The sequence below is a fragment of the Saimiri boliviensis genome, chromosome 5, assembly GCF_048565385.1.
Source record: "Saimiri boliviensis isolate mSaiBol1 chromosome 5, mSaiBol1.pri, whole genome shotgun sequence".
NCBI lineage: Eukaryota > Metazoa > Chordata > Mammalia > Primates > Cebidae > Saimiri > Saimiri boliviensis.
In genome coordinates this window covers 65,772,895-65,796,980 of record NC_133453.1, presented here as the reverse complement: position 1 = coordinate 65,796,980, position 24,086 = coordinate 65,772,895, and the positions used below count along the sequence as shown (strand labels likewise).

Here is a 24,086-nt window from a genome sequence, read left to right as displayed (position 1 = left end):
CCACGGGAGTGAGCTTGTTTTGCACACTTTGCAGAGGCAGATAATGTACTGTTTACGCAATTGCTGAGTTCTGGAGCAGAACTCCCATCTGAATTCTGCTATTAACTGCCTATCCTTCGTAAGGGCTCACACTTGGATGACTGAGAAAATCTTGTTCCTTCAGACCCTGTACTTTTATTTTTTACCATGGAAATGTTTATTCCTCTGTCCCAAATTGCATGAAAACCTTCTTTGCTGAGATAAGCAAAGCTTTGCCACTTTTGGTAGCTTTAATTCAAAACTGATTCTACAGATTTGGCTGCCTAGACAAGCTGACTGACGGAGAGATATTTATTAACATGAACAGGACTGAGGGATACCTGTATAATGCAATAATTCTTAAATCCACATCTGCCAACCTTTAGGGCATAATTAACATTATTTTCTTTTTATTTTTTTATTTTCACAACTGTACCCTGTGCAACACTGCCCTTGGGTGTTAGTGGAGAAAATGAGCACATTGTAACACATAAAATATGACAGAACAATAATAGTTTCCATTAATTAAAAACGAGAACCCATACAACAATCTTATTGCCAAACTACTGGGGAGAAACAAAGTCCTTTAACCACTAAGACCGGGACACAGTAGAAACAAACTCTTCCGAGCGAGGTAGGATGGTGCGTGCCTGCAGTCTCAGCTGTGCAGGAGGCTGAGGTGAGAGGACTGTTTGAGCCCAGGAGCTAGGAGTGAGAGGCTACAGTGAGCTATGATCGTGCCACTGCACTTCAGCCTGCGTGACAGAGCTAGATTCCATCTCTTAAAAAAAAGAAAGAAAGAAGGAGACTTGTCCTGAGCAATGCAAGGGACATAGGAGCTGGTACAGGGGAAAAGGGCTGGAGGAGGAAAACAGCAAGCTTTCTTGGGAGCAAATGATTCCCCAGCCAGGCCCACAAAAAGTTCTTGAATATGGTAATGAACTAGAACTGCCTTGATGACTGCAGACAGATCAGGTCATATTCAATGCTTAAATGGTATAGCCCAACTTTAAATCTCTAACTGAACCCGTCCCTGTTTAACTTTCCCACCAGACTTACCTGATGTTATTGCCCTCATTTTTCTAAGTAGGAAAAAGCCTATATTATTTTAAAACTTAAATAAAAGTAATCTAGTCCATATATACAAATCACAACAGTGACTGAGTATATTATAAATAAATGCACACATACATACAAATATGCACACACACAGTATACTCATACACTCACATGTGTATATCCATGAACTTACAGGCCCTTCAAAGATCCAAAAAACATAATAATCTACTGGCCAAAATACAGGGCCAGTCCACTAGGTGTCCTTAAAATAAGAGTGTACTCTAGTTTTTCTTTAAGCTTCTACAAAGTTTTGCATTGCTATCAAAATATTTTTGGAAATTCTGTAATGTTTCTCCTTTTCCCTTGGCTTCTTATTTCTGGCAAGGACTAAACCCCAAAATATCTTTCCTCTGGGACACTGAAATAACTGTCCCAATGCAGCTGCCAGAGCTATAGCTATTCAGAGATTTGAGACAGATTTCCAAGGAAGGCCACTTGTAATTTTAATTGTTTGAGTCAAGAGACCAACTTTCTGAGATGTTCAAAGAACAGGTGTATGAGAATTTTTAGTCTTTCTAGATGCTCTCATTTTCGTTCATGATTCTATCTGCTTTTTCACTTCTGTTTCATCCCTCCTTTTGTCTTCACCCACCCATCCTCTAGGTTTTATTTTAGACTTACAAAAAAAGTCAGCCATCCCCCTCCGTCCCAGGGCTCTGAAGCTGTATTTCTCCCCTGACGACTGCTCAAAAACTTCCTTGCTATAATGATGCTATGGAATTGGGGTCTTTGTACCCAACACCGCCTCCCTCAAGTTTAGGCCGAGGAAGAGGGTGTATCTGGTAAATAAAGGGAGGAAGCAAGCTGTCTCTGCCAACAAACACAGCTGCTTGACCAGCCCAAACTGAGAGGCTTCCTGCAGATAAATAAGGTTCGGACCCATTACACAGCACACAGGAACCTTTCCTGTGCTTATCCCCAACTACTCACCTTTAGGTCGGTGCTTCTCATCTCTGGGAGCTGTTTTTAAAAATATAGTTGTAAAAAAAAATTTTTTTAAACAAAACTTTTATGTAGACCCCCTGAACCAAATCTCGGCCTTGGCCTGAGCATTGCAATTTTTTTAACAGCTCCCAGATGATTCTATCGTGCAGCAGGGTTAAGAACCACTGATTTAGATTCCACTCATGGAAGTTATCCAACCCTGAGCTTACTCCCTTCCTTCCAAATACACCCCAGGAGATTCCTCTGCCTGTTCTCACACTAAAGATCTCTGGGAGCCAGGAAATAAAATAAGGCGGGCTAGGGAATACAGTTCGTTTTAGAAAGGAAGACTGTTGAAAAGAGAGGTGGTGCCATGAAGCGGAGGAGACTGTGTTTGAGGCTCTCTCCCCACTCCTCTGTGGATGTGGGCTGCACACAGCTGGCGTAGATAAGGCTACCTCCTCTCTCGAGGACAGGACTGAGCCTCCGAGGATTTGGGGGTGAGACACTTTAAGTGGCATCATGCTCAGTTTCTTTCCTGCTGGGGTGGGATAAGGGAAGTTATAAGTGCTGGAAGACACTGGAGCCTTGAGAACTGTGATGATGAGACTCTGGGGAGAAGAACATGATCCCCGGCCAAAAAAGGACAATTTAGAAATTAGACCAGGTGCAATGGCTCAAACCTGTAATCCCAGCACTTTGGGAGGCCAAGGCAGGAGGATTGCTTGAGGCCAGGAGTTTGCAACTAACAAAGCAAGACCTCATCTCTACAAAGAATACAAAAATTAGCGAGGCAAGGTGGTGCACACCTGTAGTTGCAGCTATTTGGCAGGCTAAGGCAGGAGGATCACTTCAGCCCAGGAATTGGCTGCAGGGAGACGTTATTGCACCACTGCACTCCAGCCTGTGCAACAGAGACCTTGTCTCAACAACTAAAAAATTAAGTCCTACCCCTGCCAAAGAATTAAGATACAGTAACGAATATGATTTTCCATGCAGAACCCAGCTTGAGAGGCACACAGCTACCGCGGTGACGCATCCACAAAAGCCAGAGACTCTGCTAGCCAGGGGAGAAGCAGCTTTCAGAGCCCAACCCACATGGTCCCTTCAGACCCTCCAAGTGTTCTCCATGCAGTTAGGAAAGAATAAAGAAGCCCCCTCTTGGAGTCCAAAGCTTAAGCAAACCCCCAGAAATTCTAGACACCCCTGGTTGCTTAGGCAACTGGTGGGCACCATCCAACACTTCCAGGCCAGTGACTCTGCAGGAAGAGTGGCCTGCCCTGCTGCTTAGCTTTTGCTCAGAGATTCTTGGCTATCTGCCTGCCTGCCTCTGGCACGTTCACAGCTGCTGTTGCGCTCTTGGCTTATTCTATCCAGAGGTCTCCCTGCCTCCACCCCTCTTTTTTTTCACCTCTCTCCCCAGATGTCTCAGTGTTTATGTGGGAAAGCATGTTCATACAGCCTGTTAGAAACTTTCAAAGTCATGCCTTCCCCTGCAGCTTTGGGAATCCACCACGTCTAAGCAGTGTGTAAAGGGGACTGAACAGGAAGGTGTATTTTGCATTCTCTGGGTCGAGATGCTAAATGCAACTCTGGGTTTCCCCTGGTACCGTTCTCTGATTCGTGAGCATCCAAAACTCAGGTCTTTACCCTCAGAACAACCATCAGCAGCCGGGTGAATGCAGATGTGTAATATGGCTGAGTTCCAGCTATGGAGGAGAAAGGGTGTTTTACATTTTCTTGTCCAACAAAAAGCCTCTCCATGCATGCAACCTTGGTGCCTCCAGTTTAATGATGTTTTATTACCTGGAATTTGGGGTGTATTTCTCTTCTTTTTTTTTTCCAAAAGAAATTCAAGCAAAGACCAAATGTGAGTGATGATGTCAGATAATGAACTGCTGGGGCTCCTGCCAGAGGCTGCCCCACCATCAAACCAGCATGTGGCAGTCCGTGCTGGTCACCACTGCTTCTTCCTGCAGTGAGCCAGCCAGCCCAACTCCCCTGGGGCTGAGAGGGCCCTTAAAGCTTCAGGATAATATTGGCAAATGTGTGCCCTGCCCAGCTTTAGGAATAGTTTTTTAAACAAAATTAATGCATGCAGTCTACTGCATTTTCACTCTAATCCAATAGTCAGACCAGGACAAGCCTGAAAGGCTGAATCTGATATAGCTTTAAAAGGTGTCAGAGAAATCACATACCTAGGCTGGGGAGCGGGAATGCCCTAAAGGCAAATCTTCCTACCTCAAGGAAACTGGCAGGAAACACCCTGCCTAGAACAAATACTCCTGCTGCAGGGATTGCTTGCCATTTTCATTTTTAGAAACCAGAAAAACATGAAATGTAAAAAGGGCCCCAGTTCTAACCATCTTACTCATACCTGCTCACAAGCAAAACTAAGAAATGGGCCAGGAAGGTGAGGCCAGGTTTCCAGGCCCTATCTGCACCAAAGGCAAGGACCCAGTCAATACCACCCTACTCCCCAGCCCAGGGCAGACTAAGGCAACTCTGGAGCACATGCATTACTGAGATCTCTTTGTACAGGACAGCAGAGCAGAAAAATCAGAGAAGTATGTCATGGAGTCAATATCATAATCATCACAATAATAGTCATGGCCACTAGGATTCTTGTCCTACTTCTGCTACTTATAGGCTTTGTGACCTTGGGCGAGTCATTTACCTTTTCTCTTTGTTCACCTGTAACATTTAACATTGTCATAATTATCTATCCTGCCCTTCTCCCAGGCTGATCTTAAGATCTGGATGAGGCTGGGTGCAGTGTCTCATACCTGTAATCCCAGCACTTTGGGAGGCCAAGGCAGGTGGATCACCTGAAGTTAGGATTTCAAGACCAGCCTGGCCAACATGGTGAAACTGAAAATACACCTCTACTAAAACTACAAAAAATTAGCCGGCCATGGTGATGGAAGCCTGTAATCCCAGCTACATGGGAGGCTGAGGCAGGAGAATCACTTGAACCTGGGAGGCGGAGGTTGCAGTGAGCCGAGATTGAGCCACTGCACTCCAGCTTGAGAAACAAGAATAAAACTCTGTTTCAAAACAAAAAACAAACAAACAAACAAACAAAAACAAAAGAACTGGATGAGATTGTATGATTGAAGTTTTTTGAAAAGATAAAGTTTATTTATAACCTATTTAGAATATTTATTCTTATTAAGACTACTTAATACCAAATAGGTATTTCAAAACAGATATGGCACCTAAATATTATACCTTTGGACAATATCTTAGTAATCTACTGATGACTAAACATGCAGAATTTGGTGGGTGCATCTGCCATGTTGTATTTTTCTTGTAATATTTCAAACTGTTACTGGGGATATGTAAATAGCCTCACTGCATAAAACCTATGATCATGGCATTTGCTAAAGTGGGCTCCAACCTCAAGATATGGTGTAGTTTCAAGGGTCCCTAAGGAGTGCTCTGCATGACTCTGGGTGGGTGGTACAAGTCTTTAACTAAACCACATAAAAATTATATCTATTCTCATGGAATGCAGCTATCTCTATGATTTGTGAGTAGGCTGCTCAATGAGTTCAGAAAAACATTTCCCTTCGGCTCCAGCTGGCAAGACGTCAAGGCTGAAAAACACATTTCCTAGTTCTCCTTCTTTCCCCAATTGGGATAGATGACCCTAATTCTCACCACCCCATTTCCTTAAGCCATTAGCAGTGATTGAATCTCTGTCCATCCCAGCGAGCCTCATACAGATGATTTTAATGCACAGAAGCACCCCTAATAGAGAGAACTATGTTGTGAAACTTCAAATTTACTTTTAATTCCATCTTTGACAGACCAAATTGAAGCCGTGGGTTATACTTCGATATGGCCACTTAACACTAGCTGGAAATTCAGGCCCCCGCCAGTTTGTAAAAGTTTTCCTCTCCCATTAGCCTCAGATCAGATAGAGGCATCTCCATTTCTATCTTGATGGCTTTAGGCCACAGAAAGAGTTCATCTGGCCTGGGAGAGGGTATAGAAAGTACAGCCAGAAGCTGGTATCCCTGAGGAACTGGGGATCCAATAGGAGAGATGAGACAGTCACCAGTCGTGTTACTGGGCATGCATTCACTATGCATTTGTGAAGTACTGCGGAGCAAGGAAGGAGTTTCAAGAGACATAGAAATTACATCACAAGCAAAATGCACTCATTCTTGATTGACCAGGCATCATTTATGCTGTTCTAAGTTTTCAGATAATACTCAGATAGTATTATCAGGAAAAGATAGTAACAGCAAGACCACTATTGATTATTATCTCTCTTTATCCTCACAACAAATCCATGAGGTACCTATGATCCCAATTTTATAGATGAGGTAATGGGAGGCTTAGAAAGATTGGGTACATTGCCAAATATTCCACAAGTATTTGGTGGCAGAAGAAAATTCTCACCCTAATTTATCTGATTCCTAAGTTTCTGCTCTTAACCAGTACACTTGGCTGCCTTGCAGAGTCAGGGAACCATTGAGAAGGTGAGGTTTGAATTGGCTCCTGAAGGCAGCCTACAGTTTGGATCTCCTTGGATTGAGGGAGAAGGGGAGACAGTGTCATTCAAATTGCCTGGATTACATTCCCAGAGCCTGGCTGCCTAGTATACGGTAGAAGCTCAATATCCATTGAATGAATGAATGGGTGGGTGGATGAGAAGAAGCATCAGCAGAGTCGTGGAGATGGGGTCAGAGTCATGGAGATGGGATCAAGATGGAGAGCAAGGCCTGGGAAAGGGAAAATGAGAACCTGTAACAGAAAGAGGAGTAAAGAGACCAGTATGAAGCATAGTGTTCATTCTGGTTTGGAGTAGGAGCTCAGGTCACCTAAAGCTTAGGCTTTAGGTGATGGAACACTTGATGGAAGGCTTAGAACGCTAGGCTGAGAAGTCTGGGTTTTGTTCTATGGATTGTTGTCAAGTTAATTTCTAAAGAGATGCCCAATAAGGTGAAAGCCACAATTTAGAAAATTAATCTGATTCTGACAGGCAGTGGGAGCTAGAAGTGGAGAGACCGTAGACCATGAGACCAGACAATGACTGTGTTGATCAGATGACAGCACAGGGGAACATGCCTGGGAGGACGGGGGTTGGGGATGGGGGCTCTGATTGAGAAGCTAGGGTAAGAGTCAAATGCAGACTTGTCTCTTCATTAAAGAGACAACAGAATTGGGCATCCAATTATGACCAAGTCATTTACAGCAAGTAGAGGACAGCAGGGAAACATGCATGCTATGTTCCTCACAAGAGCACCTGGATATGGAGATAATTTGAAAACATTCAGCTCGATCTCGCTACACAAATAATTTTTTTTTTTTTTAAGACGGAGTTTCGCTCTTGTTACCCAGGCTGAAGTGCAATGGCGCGATCTCGGCTCACCGCAACCTCCGCCTCCTGGGTTCAGGCAATTCTCCTGCCTCAGCCTCCTGAGTAGCTGGAATTACAGTCATGCGCCACCATGCCCAGCTAATTTTTTGTATTTTTAGTAGAGACGGGGTTTCACCATGTTGACCAGGATGGTCTCGATCTCTTGACCTCGTGATCCACCCACCTCGGCCTCCCAAAGTGCTGGGATTACAGGTACACAAATAATTACTTTGAAAACTCTTTGGTCATCTGGCCAGAGGAACCGGCCATTGGTCTAAGCAAGTGATTGCAAATGCTTTTAATGATCTTCATTGGCCTAGAGAAAAGAAAGCTCAAATTAGAGCAGTTCCTTCCTCAAACTTAGGTGCATCCTCTTGCCAGTAAGAGTCAAGATCCATAAAGCAGGCTTTCCATGGAAACCTCCCCAGCCGCATGGCAAACTTTGGTGAGAACAATGGCAGAGCGCATTCCTTTTTGGGAAGTCTCACAGTGAGTTCGGCACCAGGCACACAGAAGTGAGTGGTTCACAAATACATGCTGACTTAACTTACTAGTAACAGAGAGAGCTTCCTCCTCATGTCCTAAACAAAGTTGGCACTTAGCTGCTTCCCTAAATGCTCCAAGGATGACTGGAACTCCAAGCATTTGTGTTCCAACATCAGTACTCTTAACATACTTTAATCACACATACCCACTGGGGTTTTGTCTTTAAGAAATGCACCTTGGGGTTGCTGGATATTGGTAGTGTTCTGTGAGCAGAAGAGGATGTGAAAGTGCAGATATTTAGATGTCCATCCAATCATTCAACAAATATTTACTGTGTGACTACTACAAACTAGGAACTGTTTATGGCACTAAAAATATGTCCGTGAATAACACAGGCAATCCTGCCTTTGGGTAGGTTACCTTCTAGTGGAAGGAGACAGATAATAAGCAATAAGTATAACAAATAAGTAAATTCATAGGTTGGAAAGGGTTATGTTCAATCAAGAAAAGAATGAAGTATGGAGGTTGGGTGTGATATCACAATTTTAAATAAGATGGTCAAAGTGGGCCTTGATTGAGATGTGACACTGACGAAAGACCTGAAGGAGACAATTGTCTATGCTGCTACTTATACTTACATTTAAAATCCTTCCTAAAACATCAGACTTAAGGGAAAACCAATGCATCAGCTTATATCTGGTATAAGCAGAGCTGGGGACTTGCCCTCTTATCATGAAACTGATCAGATACATATTTTATCCACTTGCATTTAACAACAAAAGCAATTAGAAAACCTATTTTTCTGAGGCAGAATCTGTTAAAATACTATCCCCCAAATCCTTTTTGTGTAGCAAAGCTCCCCTTGTTAAAAACTCTGTCCCTACTTGTTGGTGCCACTGTCTCTCAGGTACCATTCTTCTCTGAAGACAACAGTAACAACTGCTCTCTTACCGAGATTAAAAACAGAAACCTAATTTTTGTAGGTGATAAATAGCCAACAGCAAGTTTTAGCATTAGTCCAGTAGTGTATGAAAAAAGTTATGAAAATTCTCTTTGCCAGAAAAACAATCAGCTGTCTCACTGCTTACCTATCAGCCTTTATTTCCTACTAGGTACTATATTTATGGCTCCTACCTAGAAAAAAAGAAGCTGGGAATAATTCAAGTTTAAGCACACATTGTTGAAATTATAAATCTCTATTCCTGATTCTGAGCAATTATCATATAATTATTTTTAAGACTTTCAGATTTCAATGTTTCTCAAATGTAGAAAATTATCTTACAAGTCAGCAGGTCAGGGTTTGATCTTGAACAGAACCAGTTTAGAGAACGTTCCCATGGGGAGCTTTCAAGATTCCTAAAATACAACACATGTCTGAGAAATTAGAAAGTACACAACAAGTTTCTGTTACATGCGTTGTAACTGAGTGTGTGAGTGGCCGGTGTTCACTGCTACTAAGTGGCCTTGCTCAAAGATTCTTCCCCAGGCCTGGCATGGTGGCTCATATTTGTAGTCTTAACATTTTGGGAGGCCACAGTGAGCAGATTGCTTGAACTCAGGAGTTTGAAACCAGCCTGGGCAACATGGTGAAACCCTATCTCTACAAAAAAAATACAAAAATTAGCCAGGCATGGTGGTGTGCACCTGTAGTCCCAGCTACTTGAGAGGCTGAGGTGGGAGGATGGCTTGAGTCAGGAGATGGAGATTGCAGTGAGCCAAGATCACACCACTGCATTCCAGCCTGGGGAACAGAGCCAGATCCTGTCTTAACAAACAAACGAAGATTCATCCCCAACACCACCCCCACGTGTCTACCTCCTGCCTGCATGCCTCTGGCTGCTTGCATATCTTCACTTCTGACTTTGCTCAACACAGCTCTGGCGTTTGCCAGTCACGAGCTGCCAAGACTAGTGTGTGTGACTGAAACACTTGAACACTCATGTGAAAGAAACTCAACTTCTGCTTTTGGGTAATTTGCTGACAGTTGCTTTATTTCCTTTTCTTCTATTAAGCAATTCTATTTGCACAGAAAAATAAAATCAACAAGTGACTTTCTTAAGCTAAAGCATAAAAGCAGTGATAATAAACTAAATGGGACAAACTTTTACAGAACCTACTCTGCACTCACGGTCCCACTTGGCAATGTCTTGTGAGCCCTTTCAGAGGAGAAATAATAAAGAACTTAAATTTTTAAAAACCGTCCTTACAAAGAAAAAGAGCATAGTTTAACTGTGATTTGAACTAACAAGAAGTACTTCTTGTTTCAAGAGAAAATACTTTGGACCACTGGGCACATTAGGTATTGAAATATCAGGTTAACACTGAATACTCCTGTTTATTTTCTCCATCTTTTGGCAGGTGCTCAATTCCAAGCCTTGGTCTCGAGCCAATGTATCCTGTGAAAGTACAGCACACCCACACAAAATGGACACGATCTTTCACAGGAAGGCTCAACATATAATCACTTTCCCTTTGACCTGTCCGTTCTCCAGGCTTCATTCATGACTTTCTACATTCACCAAGCAGCCCCATATCTCACCATAACCTTGACCCTCCTCTTTTACCGTATAGATGAATTAACTGTGACAAGATGAAGTGACTTGGCCCAAGACCCAAGTGCAGATGTCCAGACTAGAACTCAGGTCTCTGGCTCCAGGCTAGTACTCTTTTGATCAAAGTTACACAAGTAATTAACAACAGATGAAAGGATCGCCCCTGCTTTCCAGCTTCTGACAGCCAGCTTCCCTACCTTCTCTCACCTCCTTCAATGAGAATGTCTCACTACTGTAACATGCCTTTGTATCCAGTGTCTCTTCAACATCATCTGTTTGGGTGCTGCCTCCCCTTGCATGCAAGGCTGATATTCAAAACATTTCACAACTGGGGTGGCCTAGGCACTGACCAAAGGGAAAGGACACTGGTTTCCTGCTGGATGGAGGAGGTGGAGGCTCCCTTTCCCCCTGCAACAGATCCCCTTAGCTACAAGTGTGTGGGGAAGTCAGAGAAATCCCCAGAAACCCTGCTTACAGGCAGTTTCAGAAGGGAAACTTGTGAAGGACCCAGGTTTCTGTCATTTGTGCACCATATCTACAACACTTCTCATTTAGTATTCACCCAGCAAATATTGATTAAGTATCCACAATGTTTAGAACCTTATGAGAAAGTCAATCAGATATGCCCTTCTGCCGACTTTATTTCCTGGTAGTATAGATAAGAAATGTACATCGGGCCAGGCACAGTGGCTCACATCTGTAGTGCCAGTACCTTGGGAGGCCGAGGCAGTTGGATCATCTGAGGTCAGGAGTTCGAGACCAGCCTGGCCAACATGGTGAAACCCCATCTCTACTAATAAATATTTCTGAGTGATTCTTAGACTATTGTAGACAAAATGGAGAAAGTGATAGAAGGTTGCTTTTCCCATCCCCTGTAGTATTTAAGCATCCCCCATTATTTAGTTCAATGAGAGAAACTAGCAACATGCTAATCGGAAAAAACAGGGGCTCTGGATTTCACTGATCTGGTCCAAGTTTCTTCCTTGCCAAGTGAAAGTGCATCCTATTTACCTAGAATGATGCAGTGGCAGGGAGGCTTCACAGATTCAAAACGAAGTCTAGGAAAACAGAGGTTACTGAATAGCTGTTTGTCGGTGCTTTTCTACCATAGTGCAAGAAAGATGTTGCTGTCTTCTCCACGATGGGTAGAATCTTTGTTTTGTTTTCAGACAGGGTCTTACTCTGTCACCCAGGCTGGAGTGCAGTAGCATGATCTCGGCTCACTGCAGCCTCAACCTTCTAGGCTCAAGCAATTCTTTTTTTTCCCTTTTTTTTTTGATGTCCATATGTTCAAATGTCCAGGTACATTTATTGCTTCTTATTTGTTTTTATAAAAACTTAAACAACATATTGTGATCTTTCCTCAGAGACATTAGTATAAGGAATTCATGTACCCGTCACCAACTACAATAGCTATCAATATTCAGCCTCTTCCATTTATACCCCGTCCATTTATTTTTAAAAAATAACTTCCAAAAATTAAAAAATAAAATCAGAAGGCAAAATTCACTTAAAAATTCATCCTACAGATTTCAACTAGGTCCACTCTAAATGCAACTCTAATTGTTAGAACAACGTTAACTGCTGCTGTTTAGTGGATGTATTTCTGAATCAAGACTCTCCTTAGCCCATTCCAGAAGCCCTCCCCAAGTCTGAGCTGGGGTTGCATATTTATGGACAACATTAGTAGGAGATGATGGTTCAGGAGAGCAGTGGATTACACCTGTAATCTCTCCCAAGGTGCTGGGATTACAGGTGTGCACCACCGTGCCCAACCCAATCAGTAGCATCTTAAACAGAAATACTTGTACCACAAATGCAGACAAGATTAAGTAACTGTCCTTGTCTTAGCACCATGTTCCCTGGGAACAGCAAATTCTCTCTGTTCTTTTTCTACTCCCACCAATCCACCTTCTAATTGCAACTTGGTTCCCTGAGTGGCCTTGCTTTAGAGCAGGCGTCCCCAAACTACGGGCCCTGCGGGTTCCCTGAGGCCATTTATCCAGCCCCCGTCGCACTTCAGGAAGGGGCACCTCTTTCATTGGTGGTCAGTGAGAGGAGCACAGTATATGGCGGCCCTCCAACGGTCTGAGGGACAGTGAACTGGCCCCCTGTGTAAAAGTTTGGGGACGCCTGCTTTAGAGCATCCTGTACCTGTAAACAGCCCTAGTTTTCAAGCAAACCCTTTGTCCTATAGCATTGTTTTTTAAATTGGATTCTTAATATTTCAGAGGTCCATGAATTCTTTATAAGAATTTTTTAATGTTGTGTTTTAATTTTAAAGATAACATAAAATTTTTAACACAAGTATCACCACCTTTTTACAGAGTACTGCCACGTAATATCAATGGCCATGCTGGATTTGCATTCATGACTGTCTTGGTCAAGTGACCTAAAGTCTCATAATGGAAGTTTGAATGCAGTGTTCCTCAAATTGGGATATATTGAAGAGTTTACAGATTCCCACATGTAAGAAACACTTCCTATTATAAATCTGACAAACTGATTTACACATCAGTTTCTTATAAGTTTCCCTATGATGAATTGATCCTTTCTAGTTTAATTTCCTTGAGCACAGGGCCCAGTAGTCATTGGATCTGTAAAGCTGAGGATCATATCTGTGGTGTCTATATCAATAAACTGACAATCAGTGAAGCAGCCAGCCAGATGGTCTCCTCCTGAAAACCCCTACTCTCTTCTATGTGACAGATGGATTGCAATTAGTTAATCAGGGAGACTAATCTTAGATTTGAAATAGAAGACTTTTCTGATCCTGAGTAAGTCACTTAATCTCTGTTCTCAACTTTGTAGAATACAGGCAATTAACTGCTACCTATCACATGGGGATGTTGTGCTAACTATTTCAGGCTTTCTGCCACGCTGAGCTGGCCTGGCCCTGTTCCTGATACAGTGCTCTAAGGAGTTTGAGATTTGTCAAGAGATCAATTCAGTGAGATGGGAGAGGCATAAGAAAGAATGTTTTGGAAAAGTCGTGTCTGTAGTCTAGCACTGGTAGAACAGTGAAAAGCTTCTTCAGGTGGTGCTGGAACAACTGAACATCCACATGAAAAAAAATGAATCTAGATACAGACTTTACACTCCTAGCAAAAATTAACTCAATAGGGATCACAGACCTAAATGTAAAATGCAAAACTCCAAAACTCCTAGAAGTCAACATAGGAGAAAACCTAGATGACCTCGGGTATGACAATGACTTTTTAGAAACAACACCAAAGTCATGATCTATGAAAAAATGATTGATTAATTGGACTTCTTCAAAATGCAAAACTTCTGCTCTGTGACAGACATTATTGACAGAATAACTCAGGCGTAGTGGTTCATGCCTGTAATCCCAGCACTTTGGGAGGCCACGGTGGGAGGAATATTTGAGACCAGGAGTTCAGGACCAGCCTGGACAACATAGTGAGACCCCATCTCTATTACAATAATTTAAAAAAAAATAAGAATGAGGCCAGGCACGGTGGCTCAAGCCTGTAATCCAAGCACTTTGGGAGGCCGAGGCAGGTGGATCATGAGGTCAAGAGATCGAGACCATCCTGGTCAACATGGTGAAACCCCGTCTCTACTAAAAATACAAAAAATTAGCTGGGCATGGTGGCGCGTGCCTGTAATCCCAGCTACTCAGGAGGCTGAGGCAGGAGAATTGCCTGAACCCAGGAGGTGGAGGTTGCAGTGAGCCGAGATTACGCCATTGCACTCCAGCCTGGGTAACAAGAGCGAAACTCCGTCTCAAAATAAATAAATAAATAAATAAATAATGAGAAAACAAGCCACAGACAACGAGAAAACATTTGCAAAAGACACATCTGATAAAGGATTGTTATCCAAAATATAAAAATAATTCACAAAACTCAACAACAAGGAAACAAACGACCAAATTAAAAAATGGACCAAAAACTTGGATACCCACCAAGGAAAATATACAGATGGCAAACAAGTATACAAAAAGATGCTCCACATATGTCATCAGGGAAATACAAATTAAAACAACAGAGCTATCCCTACACATCTGTTTCAGTGGCTAAACTCCTGAACACTGAAAATATAAAATCCTCGCAAGGATGTGCAACAATAGGAACTCTTGTTCATTGCTGGTGGGAAGGCAAAATGGTACAACCATTTTGGAAGATGGTTTGGCAGTTTCTTACAAAACGAAACATACTCTTACCATATGCTCCAGCAATCACACTCCTTGGGAGCTACCCAAATGAGTTGAAAACTTATGTCCACACAAAAACCTATGCACAGATGTTTATGACGGCTTTCTTCATAATTGCCAAAACTTAGAAGCAACTAAGATGTCCTTCAGTAGGTGAATGAATAAATAAGCTGTGGTATATCGAGACAATGGGATATTATTCAGCACTAAAAAGAAACGAACTATTCAGCCATGATAAGATATAGAGGATCCTTAAATGCATATTAACAAGTGAAAGAAGCCAATCATACAGCTATACGCTGTATGATTCCAACTATATGATATTCTGGAACAGGCAAAACTTGAAGAGACTAAAAAGATCAGTGGTTTTTTTTTTTTTTTTTTTTTTGAGACAGTCTTGTTCTCTCACCAGGCACCAGGCTGGAGTGCAGTGGCGCAATCTCAGCTCACTGCAACCTCTGCCTCCGGGTTCAAGCGATTCTTCTGCCTCAGCCTTCCCGTAGCTGGGACTACAGGCACGTGCCACTACACCCAGCTAATATTCGTATTTTTAGTAGAGATGGGGCTTTACCATGTTGGCCAGGATTGTCTCAATCTCTTGACCTCGTGATCTGCCTGCCTTGGCCTCCCGAAGTGCTGGGATTACAGGTGTGAGCCACCACACCTGGCCCTAAAACTGCTCCTGCAAAAGTAAAGTCCTTCAAACCATGGATGCACATAGAAAAAAAAAAAAAAAAAGTGAAGTCTTAGCTGGGAGCTGGGCATGGCGGCTCACACCTATAATTCTAGCACTTTGGGAGGCCGAGGTGGGTGGATCGCTTGAGGTCAGGAGTCTGAGAACAGCCTGGCCAACATGGTGAAACCCCACCTCTACTAAAAATACAAAAATTAGCCAGGCATGGTGGCAGACGCCTGTAATCCCAGCTACTCCGGAGGCTGAGGGAAGAGAATCGCTTGAACCTAGGTGGCAGAGGTTACAGTGAGCCAAGAGTGTGCCACTGCACTCAGCCTGGGTGACAGAGCAAGACTCAGTCTCAGAAAAAAAAAAAAAAAAAAGTAAAGTCTTTCCAAAAAAGTTTCTCTGAGCAAAGTGCATCTGAGAGACTTCTACGACTCTGGAGCAGAATAGCAGTAAGCATGCTTTTGGATGCAAGTAACAGAAAATAACCAAGGGAGTTCCTTGGTGATGTACCTGAAGGTGCAGAGGTAGATCAGGCTTCAGGTATTGATCCAGCGGCTCAGCCCTGACCTCAGGACCAATTTCTGCCACTCTGCCCTGCCACACACAGCACTGTCTCCACCGTCAGGCTGGCCCTGCTTCTGAGTGTAGGATGGTGGCCAGAAACCTGCAGGCCATATGCTGTATCATTTGGGGATGCTTCTGCTCAGCATTCCAAGCCAGAATTCCAAGATTTATCCTGAGGAGAATCCTCCTTGACGTCTCTCTTCTCTCACATTCAGCATCCAGTCTGTTAGAAAGCTGTTGGTTCCACCTTCAGAATACATCCAGCATCACCACCTCACACCATCTCGGCTGCTACTAACCTATTGCCAGCAACCAGTGTCTCCCACCTGGCTTACTGGGTCACCTAAACAGTCTCCCTGTTTCCACTCCTGTTCCCCTTACAACAGCCTGAGTAATACTTCAAAAATCTAAGCCAGATAAACACTGGAAGCAGTAGACACTGGGGACCCCAATAGTGAGGAGGGTGGTACGTGTTGAAAGTTGAAAAATTATTTATTGGGACGCTGGTGCAATGGCTCACGCCTGTAATCCCAACACTTTGGGAGGCCGAGGCGGGCAGATCATGAGGTCAAGAGATGGAGACCATCCTGGCCAACATGGCGAAACCCCACCTCTACTAATAATACAAAAATTAGCTGGGCCTGGTGACACACGCGTGTAGTCCCAGCTATGCAGGAAGCTGAGGCAGGAGAATCACTTGAACCCAGGAGGCAGAGGTTGCAGTGACCCAAGATCACGCCACTACACTCTAGCTTGGTGACAGAGCAAGACTCCGTATTAAAAATAACTATGTATTGGGTACAATGTTCACTGTTTGGGTGACAGTTTCACTAGAAGCCCAGACCACAATATTACACAATATATCCATGTAACAAACCTGCACATATATGCTCTGAATCTAAAAAAAAAAAGTCAGAGCATGCTACTGCTCAAACCCTCCTGTGGCTCCCTATCTCACTCAGAGGGAAAGCCAATGGCCTTGCAATGGCTTCCAAGGGCATGACCTGGTTCTCTCGTAAGCTTTCTGACCTTAGCTCAGCCACCTTCTCCCCATCTCACTCATATACAACCACCCTGGCCTCTAAATTGTTCCTGGGAAACACCCAGGTGTGCTCAGTATAAAGCTTCTGCCTGGGGACTTTATACTGGTTGTCTCCACTGCAGGAGACACTTTTCTAGAAAGCCACGCTGCTCACTCTTCAGTCACTTTTTCAGTGAGGCCTACTTAGAACAACCCATTTGAAATTGCAACCCAGGGTCAGGCGCAGTGGCTCATGCCTATAATCTCAGCACTTTGGGAAGCTGAGGCAGGTGGATCACCTGAGGTCAGGAGTTCGAGACCAGCCTGGCCAATATAGAGAAACCCTGTCCCTACTAAAAATAAAAAATTGGCCAGGCATAGTGACGCACCTATAGTCCCAGCTACTCAGGAGAATCACTTGAAACTAAGAACCCAAGAGGGAGAGGCTGCAGTGAGCTGAGATTGTGCCATTGCACTCCAGCCTAGGAAACAATAATGAAACTCCATCTCAAAAAAAAAAAAAAAAAAAAAAAAAAAAAAAAATTGCAACCCAGCCCAGCAGGCTGCTGGCTCACATCTGTAATCTCAGTACTTTGGGAGGCTGAGGAGGATCACTGGAGGCCAGGAGTTCTAGACCAGCCTGGGCAACAAAGCAAGACCTTGTCTTTACAAAAAGAAATTAAAAACTAAAATACTGTGATGTCTGTAACCCCCACACTCACATTTTCTATTTTGCTAATGTTTTCCCCATAGTACTGCTCACCTAGCGTGTTTATGGATTTAACTCACTGTTTTTCCCAGCTAGAATGTAAGGGATTTTGTCTATTTATTTTATTGATGTTTCCCTAGACCCTAGAACAGTATGTTGTTCATAGCAGATACTCAAAGAATTTTATTGAATGAATGAATCAGACTGGCTCAGGACACCCACTCTATGCTTAGGGAGGAAATGCCTAAATCCTAAATGCTGGGAGTGTTTCCAAAATAAGACCAAGCTTGATGTCTCCAGAGTTTGGAATCTGGTTTCTGCTCAAGAATAAAACTGGTAAGAATCAACAGATCATCCAGGAGGTTAATAGTACCTACGTTGCTTAGCTAATGTGATCATTCTTGGATCCTACCACAGGCCTACAAATCAAAATCTCTAGAGATAGGGGTCATAAGTTTGCTTTTCTTTCTTTGTTATAACCAGCAGCCCCAGGTGATTCTTCTAGTCACTAAAACTGAAAATAGTCCTGGACTATATGCAAAGCCTTGGCAGGAGTGACACAGATGTGCTGTGAGACATAACTGGAGCATGACTAAGAGAACTGAGATGTAATAAATGATATTAGCACCTCAGAAGAGGCCAGGCACTGTGGCTCATGTCTGTAATCCCAACACTTAAGGAAACAAAAGAGAGAGGATTTCTTGATCCCAGGAATTTGAGCCTGGGCAACAGAGCAAGACCCCATTCTCCACAAAAAGGTTAAAAAAAAAAAAAACTGCACATCAGAAAAAAGGATGTGGATACATAAGAAGGAAGATATTGGATTTAGGAAAAGAAAATCCAAAGACCAAAATTTGGGGAGTGTTTTGTTGTTGTTGTTGTTGGTGGTGGTGGTGGTGGTGGTGGTGGTAGTGGTGGTGGTGGTGGTGGTTTGTTTGTTTTGATACTAAGTTTCACTCTTGTTGTCCAGGCTGGAGTGCAGTGGCGCAATCTCACCTCACTGCCACCTCTGCCCGCCAGGTTCAAGCAATTCTCCTGCCTCAGCCTCCCAAGTAGCTGTGATTAAAGGTGCCTGCCATGAGACCTGACTACTTTTTAGTATTTTTAGTAGAGACAGGGTTTCATCATGTTAGCCAGGCTGGTCTTGAACTCCTGACCTCAAGTGATCTGCATTCCTTAGCCTCCCAAAGTGCTGGTATTACAGGCGTGAGCCACTGCACCTAGCCGAGGAGTGTTTTTCCACTCCTGTCTGAGGAAAAAAAGATTTAGATCTAGAGATTACAAATAATTTGGTCACTAGTGAGGGTTATAAGGTAATTTGTCAAGCTCCAGAATGTGAGCTAGTCCTCAAAACCATCTGTATTAGTCTGCTAGGGCTGATGTAACAAACTACCATAAGCTGGGTGGCTTAAACAATTTACTGTCTCACAGTTCTGGAAGCCAAAAGTCTGAAATGAAGGTGGCAGCAGGACTGGTTCCTGCTGAGGCCTGTAAGGAAGAATCTGTCCCATAATACCTCTACCCTAGATTCTGGTGCTTTGCTGCTGTCTGACTCTCATTGGCTTATGGATGCATCATCCCAGTCTTTGTCTTTGTCTTTCCATGGTGTTCTCCCTCCGTGTATGTCTGTGTCCAGATTTTCCCTTTGTATAAAGACACCAATCATATTGGATTAGGGGCCCACCTAATCCACTATGACCTCATCTTAACTACAGTTGACTCTTGAATAACACAGGTTTGAACTGCATGGGCTCCACTTATAGACGATTTTTTTCTTTTTGAAGGAAAATTTGTGTTGTTTTAATTTTTATGCACCGAAAACTCTACAGTGTACATTTAACCCTGTTTAGTGGCAAGTTCTTTAGCCTTTGCCTTTTCAAGCTTGGCAATGCATGCCACAGACTTGGGACCCAGAACGTTGCCTTCCCAGTGACCAAGGATCTCATCATACCTATCATTGTAATTGGTCTGATAGCTTCCACCAGCTTAGCCAAAGCACTTTTGTCTTCCGAGTTCACCTGTGTGAAGGTGACAGTGGCGCAGCTCTTCCTGTGGACCAGACGTCCCAGTCTTGCCTTCCCCTTGGTAATGCAGTGAGGGACTCCCATCTTATGACACAGGGCAGGCAAGAAGACAGCCAGCTCAATGGGATCCACGTCGTGTGCAGTCACCACCAGCTGAGCTTTCTTGTTCTCTACCAAGGTGGTCACGGTGTTAACTCCTCCTCGAAGGACAGGTGGTCTCTTTGTGGGGACATCCCCTTTACCAGCAGCTTTCTTTTTGGCCCGGGCCAACAGCCTCTGATGCTTCTCTTGCTTTGTCCCTGGTCTATACTTGTGGGTCAGCTTAAGCAGCTGAGTGGCTGTTTGGCAGTCCAGGGCCTGGGTGAACTGGTTAATTGCAGGGGGCGCTTTCAGACACTTATAGAGGATGGCTCTCTGCCGCTGCAACCTGATATAGCGGGGCCATTTCACAAAGCGGGTGAGGTCTGTTTTGGGCTGGATGTCCTGTCCAATGCCAAAATTGTTAGGCCTTTTCTCAAACAGGGGATTCACCACTTTCTTGGCCTCCTGCTTCTTCACAACAGAAGGGGCCAGAGCCATCTTCTTCCCCTTGGCCTTCTTTCCTTCCAGCATCTTGGGCGGTGGGAGGAGAGAAAAAGGCTCTCTCTTTTTTTTTTTTTTGAGACAGAGTCTCGCTCTGTCATCCAAGCTGGAATGCAATGGAGCAGTCTTGGCTCACTGCAACCTCTGCCTCCTGGGTTCAAGCGATTCTCCTGCTCAGCCTCCCAAGTAGCTGGGACTACAGGTGCATGCCACCACACCCCACTAATTTTTGTATTCTTAGTAGAGACGGGGTTTTCACCATGTTGGCCAGGATGGTTTTGATCTCCTGACCTCATGATCCACCCACCTCGGCCTCCCAAAGTGCTGGGATTACAGACTGAGCCACTGTGCCTGGCCAGATTTTTTTTTTCAATAAATATATTGGAAATTTTTTTTAGAAATTTGTGACAAGTGTTATGTATAAAGTATATGTAGATACTAGTCTATTTTATTACTGCCATAAAATATACACAAATTATAAAAAGTTAAAATGTATTAAAACTTATACAAACACAGATTGTATGGGGAGCCATTCGAAGTTGAGAGAAATGTAAACAAATATAAAGATGCAGTATTAAATCACAACTGCATAAAATGAACTATAGTAATATTGTATGACTGTAATAATTTCATAGCCACTTCCTGTTGTTATTGTAGCGAGCTTAGTATTATGAGCATCCACTTAAAATGCCGTGTGCTGCTCATCTCTGCATGAGCAGTTCATCTCTCCAGTAAATTGCATATCGCACTCAAGAGTGATCTCTGTCAGTTCTCACATATTTTTTATTGTGTTTAGTGCAATACTATAAACCTTGACTAACACCATGGGACCCATACAAAGTGCCACTAGTGATGCTGGAAGTGATCCCAAGAAGCAGAGAAAAGTCATGAGTTTACAGCAAAAAGCCAAATTGCTTGATATTCACTATAGATCGAGGTCTGCAATTGCCGTTGCTGCTAATTCAGACAGACAATTCATCTTGTAAATAGGTGATACAAACTTACAGTATCAACAAATACAGTACAGTACTATAAATGTATTTTCCTTGTGATTTTCTTAACATAGTTTCTAACTTACTTTATTGTAAGATCACTGTATGTAATTCATAAAACATACAAAATATGTGTTAATCCACTATTTCTGTTATTGGTAAGGCTTTGGGTCAACAGTAGGCTATTTGTAGCTAAGTTTTTGGGGAATAGAAGTTATATATGCATTAGGCAGTTTGGCATGTCTAATTCCCACATTGTTCAAAGGTCAACTGTAATTATATCTGCTACAAGTCTATTTCTAAATAAGGTCACATTCTGAGGTAATAGTGGTTAGGACATTAACATATGAATTTGGAAGAGACAGAATTGAACCCATGACATTAGCCATTTCTCTTTCATGATTTAGGGATCACTAAACAACTTCCTGGTGACTAGCATAATTCCCCAGGTACCCAGGATTTAGCAGTGGGGGTCCTGGAGAATAATCATGGGGTCTATTGGTCATCAGAGATAAACGTCTCCATCATGAACTGGAATTCTGTTCACTCATGAGTCTTCAGCAAGTCTGGCTAGATGAATCCACCCCTGAGGGTCTGGCCATTCTGGTCACATTGACAACATGAGTTTTGAAGGCTACAAAACTGTGATGACTCCCCCATTAGGCCATGTTTGCAGAATTGATTGTCTTCTCTCCATGTTATTATTCAGTCATCTCTACAACTGCAGGAGGGAAATCCCCTTTAGAAGATGCGGAAAAACAGCTAGAGAAGCCAAGAAATATGCCTAAGTGCACACCTCTTACCAGCCCTGCTTCCCAGCAATCTCCACATCAAACCTAAGGGTCCTGGGCTGACATCTTCAAAATGAAGGAAGCCACAGTGTATGCCTTCATTAAAAAGGGATATAGGTACCTGAGTTGTAGGTAGGGATTCCCAGACATTTTACAGCAGATAATCTGTCCTTTCTCTGGCCCCATCTTTCCTGAATGACAGGCATTTTGAAAAGGGGTAAATTTCTGACAGCTATTCCTACAGACCAGGGTAAATAAAGCTATCGACCCAGGAAAACACTCACCTGACTTTACTATGCTTTCTAGCAGGATAGCCCCCAGTATCTTTTGTATCTGGGAGCCTCTACCAAGGAGGAGGAAGATCTTGAGTTCAACATCAATGAATATTCTGGCTTGCCATATCCTTCTCTGGCTCCATCAAGTCCCACGTCCCTGCAGAGAAAGCAGAGCTAAGTAAGACTTAGGTGGGGGTCCTTAGAAGCCTTACACGTTGTCATAAACGAGGAAAAGTGTTTTCTTAGATTGGCTTGGACATTTAATCAATCAATCTCCTTGTTCTGTCCTTAGAAAAGGATAATATAAAACGGCCTTAAAATGGCTCAGTATGGTCAGTTACATATGTAACGTGAACTTCACAGGCAATTAGCACTGACTCTAAGCTTGAGAGCTTTAGGCCTAGGCCCAGTATCTATAAAACTCAAAGTGTAACAGCCAAAGTGAGTGCAATGAGATTTCCAAACCCTAGTGGTTGACCTAGAAATTTAATCTAACAGAATTTTAATACAGCAGAAACTCTCTTAATGGAACACTATCTAAACAACTCACTGCATTAACAGATACTCTCTATCCCTCTCTAACAGCCACTGATGCCAGTGTGCATTGAGCACTAGAAAACTACCCTTTCACATAGTATTTTTCAAACTGCAGGTCTTCATACCAATTGACTAGGGTGAAATAAATTTATTGGGTCATGACCAGCACTTTTAAAATGAAACAGTACAGATCAGTTGAGTTGTATGTTTAGAGTTATTCTAAAACGTCTTTATGCCTTTTACGTAAAAGAATGAAATATGATCATTCACTATGACTCATGGGAAACTGTGTGCTTACTTTCTCTAACTTTGGAATCTGAAAGACTGGAGATCTCGATCCCAATAGGCCAGTTTAAATTTTTTAAAAATTAATTAAAAAAAAAAAAAAGAATGAAATATGAGTGCAAAAAAACCCCACCATGAAACAAACAAATGTAATTATGAAAATGAAGTTGAATGTTTTGAAAAGACTAAAGGCAGTTTACTGAAAAATAAACAAAAAAATTGTTGTCAAATCAGTTATCAGCTAGAAAACTAAAAGATTAGAAAAAGAAATTGTAAAGCCTAAAAGACTCCACACTGATATTGTTTTTGAAGTGTCTACGTTCACTTCTCTCTATAGAAAAACAAAGGCTGGAAACCATAAACCCAGTGTATCATGGGCTGGGTTAATACAAGAAAAACAATGAGTAATTTCAATCAGAGGAGTCACATAACTAAGCCAGACATCTAATCATTGAGGAATGAAGGTACAATTATATGTTTTAAGTAAAAATAAAAAGTTTAGGGTATGCAATTTTACAAATTTTAGTCTTAATATAATGATTGATATATTTTAAAATTTTGGTCAGTTCTTAGAATATGATGGAATAGGATTTAAATGTGATAAACTCATTGCATTTCTCAATGACGGAAAGAATCATGAAGCATACCCTTAATGTAGCAGACAAAGTAATCAGATAGTATATAAGACAACATGATTAGGACAAAGTACAGAAGAAAACAACAGCCTCACATCAGGAAAGACTACCCACTTATAAGCTAAAGATTCATAATCAGTCCAGATCACTGGTTATTAAGTTTTTTTCTGCTTCCTCCTTTTTGCTGTCTCCCTGCCCCACAAGACTGGCTTTTCCTTTTTGTCCCATTCGCCACTGTAAGCCTGTCTACCCGGATCTACTAAAGCCCTTGAGACAATTTTGTACATATCAGTGTTTGTCTATGCATGTTCATCAACTAGATCCTAAGCTTCTGAAAGA

General features: G+C 42.6%; 1 protein-coding gene and 1 pseudogene across 1 annotated transcript in view; both read right to left on the bottom strand.

Moving 5' to 3' along the window:
• SP3 (Sp3 transcription factor) overlaps positions 1-22,383 on the bottom strand; it is a 106,190-nt gene extending 83,807 nt beyond the window's left edge. Inside the window, exon 1 of the mRNA XM_039469955.2 lies at positions 22,300-22,383. The gene's annotated coding sequence lies outside the window, so the exon portion shown is untranslated. The remainder of the gene's footprint in view (positions 1-22,299) is intronic.
• Positions 14,157-22,303, bottom strand: LOC141584587 (large ribosomal subunit protein eL8 pseudogene; annotated as a pseudogene).
• Positions 22,384-24,086: the final 1,703 nt, after the last annotated feature.